Here is a 10,137-nt window from a genome sequence, read left to right as displayed (position 1 = left end):
ACAGTGCCACCTTTGTATACAATAATACACCTGATCCGCAATGGCTGATGTTATTCTTTTCAAGCAAGCACATTAGTATGATGGATTATTAGAAAACAGTGTTTACTACCAGATGTAATTTCAAGGAATTTTAAGACAAAATAAGACAAAATGTACATTAATCTCACATAGTAGGAGATGGGCTATTTCGAAAACTGCATATGTAATATAGAAAAACAGCTCAGTTTGGTATTTTGTATATTTGGAAACATTTACATACATTTTTACATGTTACTGTAAGAACACAAGCAGTGATGTCACAAATACATCATTTAATAATATGTATTTGGTATGCTTTCAATGGTAGGTTTAGAAATTTTTAACTTGGGTGTCCAAGGGAGTTTCAGTTGGAGAGTCAAGACAATTGCTGACTCCAAGCCAATCAAAAATAAGTGAATATCAATTGCTCTGGCTCGCCTATTCTCAATGCTCAGTATAGCTAAAACACATTTAACACTTTTTCGTCTTAAGCTGTGACAAAAAAATATAAAGTTGCTTGCGACAGAAACGGCCTGTGGATGTGATTCATCACCTGTTTTTATGGATAAGACTACACAACCAGCTTGTAACTTGTGGCCAAGCATAAGGTGTAGAAAGTTATTTGCCCACGTTTAAGGTAAATAAAAGCTCAGGGTAAAGTACTAACACATGGCAGTTCAATTTGTCTTACAGAAAAAAACATTTCGTTGGAATTTCTGAGTAGGGTAATGTATGTTTGCTATATTGTATGTAACAGGCAAAGAAACAGGCGCGCTGTCGAAAGACTTACCTGCTTTATGTAGGGCCCCATAAATACACTGATGTTCAAAGTACTACTGTAAAGCATGAACTTTTTCTTTAGGAATATCGTTTTTAGTAGATTTTTGTTCTAATAACTAATTATTAATATTTAATAGTATATATTACATACATACATACATACATACATACATACATACATACATAAATACATACATACATACATACATACATACATACATACATATACTAGTATGTACTAGTATATACAAGCATACACACACACACCTACACACACTGGTGGCCAAAATTATTGGCACCCCTGCAATTCTGTCAGATAATGCTCAATTCCTCCCAGAAAATGATTGCAATTACAAATGCTTTGATAGTAATATCTTCATTTGTTTTGCTTGCAATGAAAAAACACAAAAGAGAATGGAAAAAAAAAAACATTTTACACAAAAGTCCAAAAATGTGCCGGACAAAAGTATTAGCACCCTCAGCCTCATACTTGGTAGCACAACCTTTAGATAAAATAACTGCGAACAACCGCTTCTGGTGTCCATCAATGAGTTTGTTACAATGCTCTGCTGGAATTTTAGACCATTCTTCTATGGCCAACTGCTCCAGGTCTCTGAGATTTGAAGGGTGCCTTCTCCAAACTGCCATTTTCAGGTCTCTCCACAGGTGTTCTTTGGAATTCAGATCTGGACTCATTGCTGGCCACTTTAGAAGTCTTCAGTGCTTTCTCTCAAACCATTTTCTAGTGCTTTTTTAAGTGTGTTTTGGGTCATTGTCCTGCTCGAAGACCCATGACCTCTGAGAGAGACCCAGCTTTCTCACACTGGGCCCTACACTGTGCTGCAAAATTTTTTGGTAGTATTCAGACTTCATAATGCCATGCACACAGTCAAGCAGTCCAGTGCCAGAGGCAGCAAAGCAACCCCAAAACATCTGGGATCTTCCGCCATGTTTGACTTTGGGGATCGTGTTCTTTTCTTTGAAGGCCTCATTTTTTTCCCTGTTAACTCTATGTTGAAGCCTTTTCCCAAAAAGCTCTACTTTTGTCTCATCTGATCAGAGAACATTCTTCCAAAACGTTTTTGGCTTTCTCAGGTAAGCTTTAGCAACTCGAGCCTGGCTTTTTTATGTGTCTGGGTCAGAAGTGGGGTCTTCCTGGGTATCCTACCATGGAGTCCCTTTTCATTCAGACGCTGACAGATAGTACGAGTTGACACTGTTGTACCCTCGGACTGCAGGACAGCTTGAACTTGTTTGGATGTCAGTCAAGGTTCCTTATCCACCATCCGCACAATCTTTCGTTGAAATCTCTTGTCAATTTTCTTTCCCGTCCACATCTAGGGAGGCTAGCCACAGTGCCATGGGCTTTACACTTATTGATGACACTGTGCATGGTAGACACAGGAACATGGAGATGGACTTGTAGCCTTGTTGCCCATGCTCCCTCACAATTTAGCTTCTCAAGTCCTCAAACAGTTCTTTGGTCTTCTTTCTTTTCGCCATGCTCAATGAGGTACACACAACAACACAGGACAGAGGTTGAGTTTAATCCATTTTAACTGGATGCAAGTGTGATTTAGTTATTGCTACCACGTTATGTGCCACAGGTAAGTAACAGATGCTGTTAATTACACACATTAGAGAATCATTACATGATTTTTCAAATGGTGCCAATACTTTTGTCTGGCCCATTTTTGGAGTTTTCTGTAAAATGATAATGATTTAATTTTTTTTCCATTCTCTTTTGTGCTTTTTCATTGCAAGCAAAATAAATGAAGACATTACTTCCAAAGCATTTGTAATTGCAATCATTTTCTGGGAGAAATTGAGCATTATCTGACAGAATTGCATGGGTGCCAATACTTTTGGCCGGCAGTGTATACATAGTATTAATGATATATTGCATATTCTTTATTACTTAAATAATGAACTTGTTATTAGAGTGATCAGCTGATTGAAGTAAGTTTGAGTTTTCCCAAATGCAATCACATTAGGTCACTTTCCAATCCGCCAGCTTTATTATATTTGCTCTATATCAATTTTTCTCGTCGTTTGGAATTTACGACACATCACTCAACCCTGCTCCCCCTTTTTTTTTTTTTTTTTAGGAGGTTGAGAGGGGGCTGTAAATGGTTAACTATTTTACCTGACCAGCATTTCACAATTACCCAAGTATCTTTTTTTGTTTGTTTGTTAGTTTAAAAAAAAAAAAAAAAAATATTCAAAGGAGACAGAATGATACCAGACAAGATTGGCTGTCTATAGAACACATTTTAATGACCCAGAGCAATCAAAGTGACATGCTTGACATGATCTTATATTATCCTGAAATAGTAAAGTGTAACCATCACTGGTTTGTTCAGTATAAATGGCATAATTCAAACCTGAAATGTAGAATACACATCATTCTTAAAAATCACTTTAAAATGGAAAAACATTGGAGTAAATCATCTGCCAATAATTCACTTTTTCATCCTGTTTTCCAATGACCATAAATTCTCACTGAGCACACATTGGCCATAAATTGTCAGTGAACACAATATTGCTTGACTAAAAAGGAAAACAAGATATGCGGCTTATCTTGGCAAGATAGAATCATAGCTATATATACTGAACTGGAGAGTTCCAGCTATCACTCGATCTCCATTTGCCCACACTTTCTTTGAATGGATTTGACTTCTGTCATGCAGTCCTGCCTGAGCCAACTGTTATTCTTAGAGGTCTGAGTGAGAACCCGCCATCAAAACACAGTCTTATAAGTCATTAAGCTATCAACTTCTTTGGCTACTATATTTTTTATGTTAACAAACTATGCATGCACATAATTATTCACTTGGAGTAGGGTGCCAATACAACTATTTAAGCATTCAAGGGCATACAATCAGGAACCGAAATAACATGTGGACGGTTTTGATTACCAGGAATCTAAATGTGGCCAAGAGACTTGTTTGAATTTCGGTGTGTAAATGTTTCTATAGAATACAATCAAAACCAAGCTGGCCAAATATGGCACTGATGAAATAGTTCGGCTGTGTGGATATTATTGTTGCTACACTGGGTCTATGAAGTTAATTTTGGAGTTTGTGACATGTTAAGCACATACTGTAATGGTGGGGGTGGAAGTCATTTAATCATGCTGAGGCTGTTACAGTGAATAGTTTCCAAAGCTATAAAAAGAGGCGTTGACATTTTTAGCTTTCATTATTATTGATTAACAGAATCTGAGAAAATAAATATCTGGTTGCTCTTATTTTCAATACTTCTACTAAGTTTACATGATACTTAATTCTATACGTTGGCTATAGACTGGGGGTTATTTGGAGAATCTCGTTAACTTAAGTAGAAAAAATATACATTCAAATTACAGAAAACAAGAGGCTCAATGCCAGCATTGTGCAGCTTTGTAGTAAGTAAAATCAATTTACCACAAAGTGATTCAGATAAAATAGTTACCAGAATGGTTTTAAATAATTTTGATTTAATCAAGAGCAACCCAAAAAAGCAGCGTCGTCGAGATTCACATGGTTTGGTCAAAGATCAAATGACATTCAGTACACATGGTCTTGTACTTTTCAGAGAAAAGTTAAGAAAAAAACAAGGAAACAAAAAGTCGGTAACTTAATTGTTAACTGTTTCTAAATATCAACTACAGAGGAATTACCAATGAAATCCATTTTGGTGCCTGATGATACTGCAATTTTGCTTATTTTTTTGTCCCATTTTTTGAAGCTCTACCAACAGTATTCTACATTTACTAGTGATGATCCAGTCGTGAATCCTAAAAAAATGCATCCTCTGTGTATAAACTTCGATGTTTATAGATTATATGATAACCTGTTTTGTTGTGGCATTGGATGGAAAGTATATTTGCAATGTGGTTAATTTAAATGAGATATTAAGCATGATTTTTTTTTTTTTCAAGGGAACCTCTAATAAGCTACAATTGTTCTCTTATACTAAAATATATCATTAGGAACACATAAAATATTGCCATATTGATTTAAAAAGCTATAATATTTAGTACATGTTTTGACCTACAGGGGGCGCCATGTTTTAAGCGAGCAAAGGACTCTAGGGTGATGACGTAGATTGTCACTGTCACTTGACGAATACTGTGAAAACACGAAAACCGTGTTACTGCAATTCCTTCTACACGGCGAGACGTCCAACACATGCGCTCATCCGTTAAAAGTGGCGAGTGCTTATTATTTGTGTTTTTATTGAGTCTTTTATTACCTTTTCATTGCCTCAAAATACTTTTAAGCATTGTGTTTTTTTTGTGGTCGCTTTAAAGCAGATTGTTGATCTGTTGACCACGTTAGTCACGTAGCATATTTAAACCACCCTTATTTGATATGACTGCATATAATTATTTTTCTTAAGGCATCTTTAGTATGTTCTGTATGTATCTAAACAAAACAAGATGAAAGCGCGTGGAAGTACTTTGGGTGTCAAATTCGCCTCTTGTAGACGTTTCGCCGGTGTAGCACATTTTGGCAGAATACCATTTTTTTTTCTTCTCTCGTCTGGTCTCATCCAGTCTTTCCTGTTCATTTTGCTTTTGCTGCTCGTTTTGTGAAATATCGACAGTGCTGTCATGCTCATAAATGTTTCTCTCGGGTTGAAATTGAAATGGTTGAACAGATGATATGTTTATGTCGCTAGTCATACTCTGGAAGCACGTCATCGTAACCATGTGACGTCAATGCCCTGCGATGTCAACAACAAGGCGACCTACTAATTAAACTAATTTTAAAAATTTTATAGAAATGAAAATATCAATAGCGGTTTTGATATCAAATTATTTTAAATCATAGTAACGTTTATCTTTTAAGAACTACAAGTCTTTCTATCTGTGGATCCCTTTAATTTTCAAATGGTCAATGTATTGGACATACAGTGGGGCAAGTATTTAGTCAACCACTAATTGTGCAAGTTCTCCCACTTGAAAATATTAGAGAGGCCTGTAATTGTCAACATGGGTATACCTCAACCATGAGAGACAGAATGTGGGGGAAAAAAACCAGAAAATCACATCGTTTTTAAAGAATTTATTTGCAAATCGTGGTGGAAAATAAGTATTTAGTCAATACCAAAAGTTCATCTCAATACTTTGTTATGTACCCTTTGTTGGCAATAACGGAGGCCAAACGTTTTCTGTAACTCTTCACACACTGTTGCTGGTATTTTGGCCCATTCCTCCATGCAGATCTCCTCTAGAGCAGGATGTTTTGGGGCTGGCGTTGGGCAACACGGACTTTCAACTCCCTCCACAGATTTTCTATTGGGTTGAGATCTGGAGACTGGCTAGGGCACTCCAGGACCTTGAAATGCTTCTTACGAAGCCACTCCTTTGTTGTCCTGGCTGTGTGTTTGGGATCATTGTCATGCTGAAAGACAAAGCCACATCTCATCTTCAGTGCCCTTGGTGATGGAAGGAGATCTTCACTCAAAATCTCTCCATGCATGGCCCCATTCATTCTTCCCTTTACACAGATCGGTCGTCCTGGTCCCTTTGCAGAAATACAGCCCCAAAGCATGATGTTTGTTAGGGTTCGTGGATGGGAGAGGATCCCAAAGCAGACAACGGGACCGATAGGCTGTGGAAAAACCAAATGTTTTGTTTATTGTTTGAGCGTTGCTGGCGAGATCCAGACCGACGAGAGGCAGGCAAAGCTCGGGGAGGAATCAGGCGTGGAGATCCGACAAGGGGCGTGCGTAAACAGGTCCTGGGACAAAAGCAAAAATCGTGAGCCGAGAGAGAAGACAAAAATGCAAGTAAGGCGGGATACAACTGACAGCAGGACTAGACGAGTTGATCTGGCGACGTGATGGTGCGTCCGCTGGTCTTTTATAGCTGGCTGATTGTAACTGCTCACAGCTGCGGCCGCTCCACCCGTCTGACGTGTAATTAGGAAGGAGGGGCAGAGGCCCTAACAGGACCCCCCCTCCCACGGGCGCCACCTGGCGACCGACGGAGAGAATCGGGATGGGCGCGGTGGAAATCCCGGATGAGGGCCCGAGACAGCACCCATCGGGATGGGACCCAAGAACGCTCCTCAGGACCATAGCCCTCCCAGTCCACGAGGTACTGAAGCCCCCTGCCGCGTCGGCGGACGTCCAACAGACGCCTCACTCGGTACGCAGGGCCCCCATCGACTGACAGAGGTGGAGGAGGGGGCGGAACAGGGGGGGACAAGGGACACGAGGAAACAGGTTTGACCTGGGAGACGTGGAATGTGGGATGGATGCGGAAATGCCGAGGGAGCTTGAGGCGTACAGCCGCGGGGTTCACCACCTTGATAATCTCATATGGGCCCACAAACCGGGGGGTGAGCTTAGCGGTACCCGACTTCACCGGCAGAGACTTTGACGCGAGCCAGACCTTCTGGCCCACGGTGTAGACCGGAGCTGGCGTGCGGCGGCGGTTGGACTGGGTGCAGGACTCTTGTGAGGCCCGTAGAAGCGCAGTGCGAGCCTGGTTCCAGACCTGGGAGCACCTGTCGACGTGAGCCTGGACTGAGGGCACGGCGATGTCCTGTTCCTGTGTGGGGAATAACGGGGGCTGGTAGCCAAGGGAGCAGAGGAACGGGGACATACCGGATGAGGAGTTCGGAAGGGAGTTGTGAGCGTACTCGATCCATGGCAATTGGTCGCTCCAGGAGGCAGGATCGGCTTGCGTGGTGCATCGGAGGGCAGCTTCTAGTTGTTGGTTGGTGCGCTCACACTGTCCATTCGTTTGTGGGTGATAGCCGGATGAAAGACTCACCTCAATGCCCAATGCTGAGCAAAAAGCCTTCCACACTTGGGAGGTGAATTGCGGTCCCCGGTCTGACACTATATCCGCTGGAATGCCATGCAGACGGAGGACGTTTTGTGTGAGGAGGTCAGCAGTCTCAGAGGCGGTAGGAAGCTTACGGAGAGGAATGAAGTGGGCTGCCTTGGAAAATCTATCCACCACTGTGAGGATTACCGTGTTGCCTTTGGACGGAGGGAGACCGGTTACAAAGTCCAGGGCGATATGCGACCAAGGGCGACTCGGGATGGGTAATGGCCGTAGGAGTCCAGCGCTGGGTCGGGTAGTCGTCTTGCTACGTGCGCAGACCGTGCATGCAAGGACAAACGATCGGGTGTCCGTCGCCAGGGTGGGCCACCAAAACCGCTGGCGTAGCACCGCCAGTGTTCTCCTAATGCCAGGATGACAAAACAAGCGCGATGAATGCGCCCAGTCCAGTACCTGGGGGCGAAGGTCTGGAGGCACAAAAAGGTTGGACTGGTCCCCCTCACGAGGGTCTGGGTGCGCTCTGTGCGCTTCTTTAACCTTAGCCTCGATTTCCCACTCCACCGAGGCGAGGAAGCAGGTTGGCGGGAGGATAGTCGGCGGTTCTTCTTGGGACTGGCTCTTTTGGAATTGCCGGGACAGGGCGTCTGGTTTTGTGTTCTTGGAACCTGGAATATAGGACAAGGTGAAATTGAACCGGGAAAAATACAAAGCCCACCGTGCTTGACGCGGGTTGAGGCGTTTAGCAGATTTTAGGTATTCTAGGTTTTTATGATCTGTGAGTACGACAAACGGTAACGATGCTCCCTCCAGGTGATGGCGCCACTCCTCCAGGGCCAGCTTCACAGCAAGGAGTTCCCGATCGCCGATGGTGTAGTTACGTTCGGCGGGGGACAGCCGACGGGAGAAAAAGGCGCAAGGATGCACCTTGCCGTCGGCTCCGCGCTGGGACAACACAGCACCCACTCCTACCTCAGAGGCGTCCACTTCCACGATGAATTGAAGCACTGGGTCAGGGTTGGCTAACACAGGAGTTGAGGAGAAACGGGTCTTGAGTTCTTGAAATGCCATACTGGCAGAGGGAGACCAGCGGAATGGCGTGGCTGTGGAAGTGAGGGCAGTGAGAGGAGCAGCAATCCGACTGTAGTTACGAATGAACCGACGATAATAATTTGCAAAGCCCAGGAAGCGCTGGAGCTGTTTTCGGTCTGTGGGAAGAGGCCAATCCTGGACCGCAGAGATCTTGGCTGGGTCCATGCGTAACATGCCTTTGCCGATGATGTAGCCGAGAAATGTGGTCTCGGGGACGTGGAATTCACATTTCTCTGCCTTAACGAAGAGCTTGTTCTCGAGTAGACGCTGGAGGACCTGGCGGACATGACGCTCGTGATCAAGTTGGGTGTTTGAGTAGACCAGGATGTCGTCTAGGTAGACTACCACGAACTGATTGATCATGTCACCGAGAACATCATTCACGAGGTTCTGGAAGATTGCGGGGGCATTCGTGAGACCAAATGGCATGACGAGGTATTCGTAGTGACCCAGGGGTGTGTTAAACGCGGTCTTCCACTCATCCCCCTCTCGAATGCGGACAAGGTGGTAGGCGCTGCGGAGATCAAGTTTGAAGAATATAGTGGCACCCTGGAGGGGTGTAAAAGCGGAATCGATGAGCGGGAGGGGATATTTATTCTTCACCGTGATATCGTTCAAGGACCGGTAATCGATGCAGGGACGTAAGCCGCCATCTTTTTTCGGCACGAAGAAGAACCCCGCGCCCACTGGGGAAGAGGATGGCCGTATAACACCAGTTGCCAGGGATTCCTTGATGTACTGTTCCATCGCCTCCCTCTCAGGTTGAGAAATGGAAAACAGGCGCCCCCTGGGGAGGGCTGCTCCTGGTAGGAGGTCGATAGCGCAGTCGTACGGGCGGTGTGGGGGGAGCGAAGCTGCGTGCTCCTTACTGAAGACCTGCCCGAGATCATGGTAACACTCAGGTACGGCGGAGAGGTCGGGCTGCTCAGCTTCCCGGACAGGGCAGGACGGCGTCAGGGAGGATTTGAGACAGTGAGCATGGCAATACGGGCTCCAGGCTGTTATTTTGGGGTGGGACCAGTCAATGGACGGATTGTGTCTTTTCAACCATGGCAGCCCGAGGACGAGGGGGGTGCGAGGGCTCTTGAAAACGAGGAAAGAGGTCACCTCCCGGTGATTACCCGATGTGAGGAGGTTGATGGCGTCCGTCTGACGAGTCACCTGGAACAGGACTCGGCCGTCCAAAGCGGTGGTTTGTAAAGGGGCCGAGAGAAGATGTGTCGCAAGCCCTAACTGATGGACCAGTTCTCCATCGATGAAGTTCTCATCTGAGCCACAGTCCACCAAGGCGGTGACTGTGCGTGACTGGCTCTTCCAGGAGAGGGTGGCTGGGAGTTGAAGTCGGCGACCTGGAATATTGTTCATGTGGCTCACGAGTAGCCCCTCTGCTACTGGTGAGTCTGTTGGCCTTCCCGGGCGTATTGGGCAATCGCGAAGGAAATGTCCCCCGGCTCCACAGTAGATGC

This window comes from Corythoichthys intestinalis, chromosome 7 (assembly GCF_030265065.1).
Source record: "Corythoichthys intestinalis isolate RoL2023-P3 chromosome 7, ASM3026506v1, whole genome shotgun sequence".
Taxonomy (NCBI): Eukaryota; Metazoa; Chordata; class Actinopteri; order Syngnathiformes; family Syngnathidae; genus Corythoichthys; species Corythoichthys intestinalis.
Note: the sequence above shows the minus strand (reverse complement) of the source record.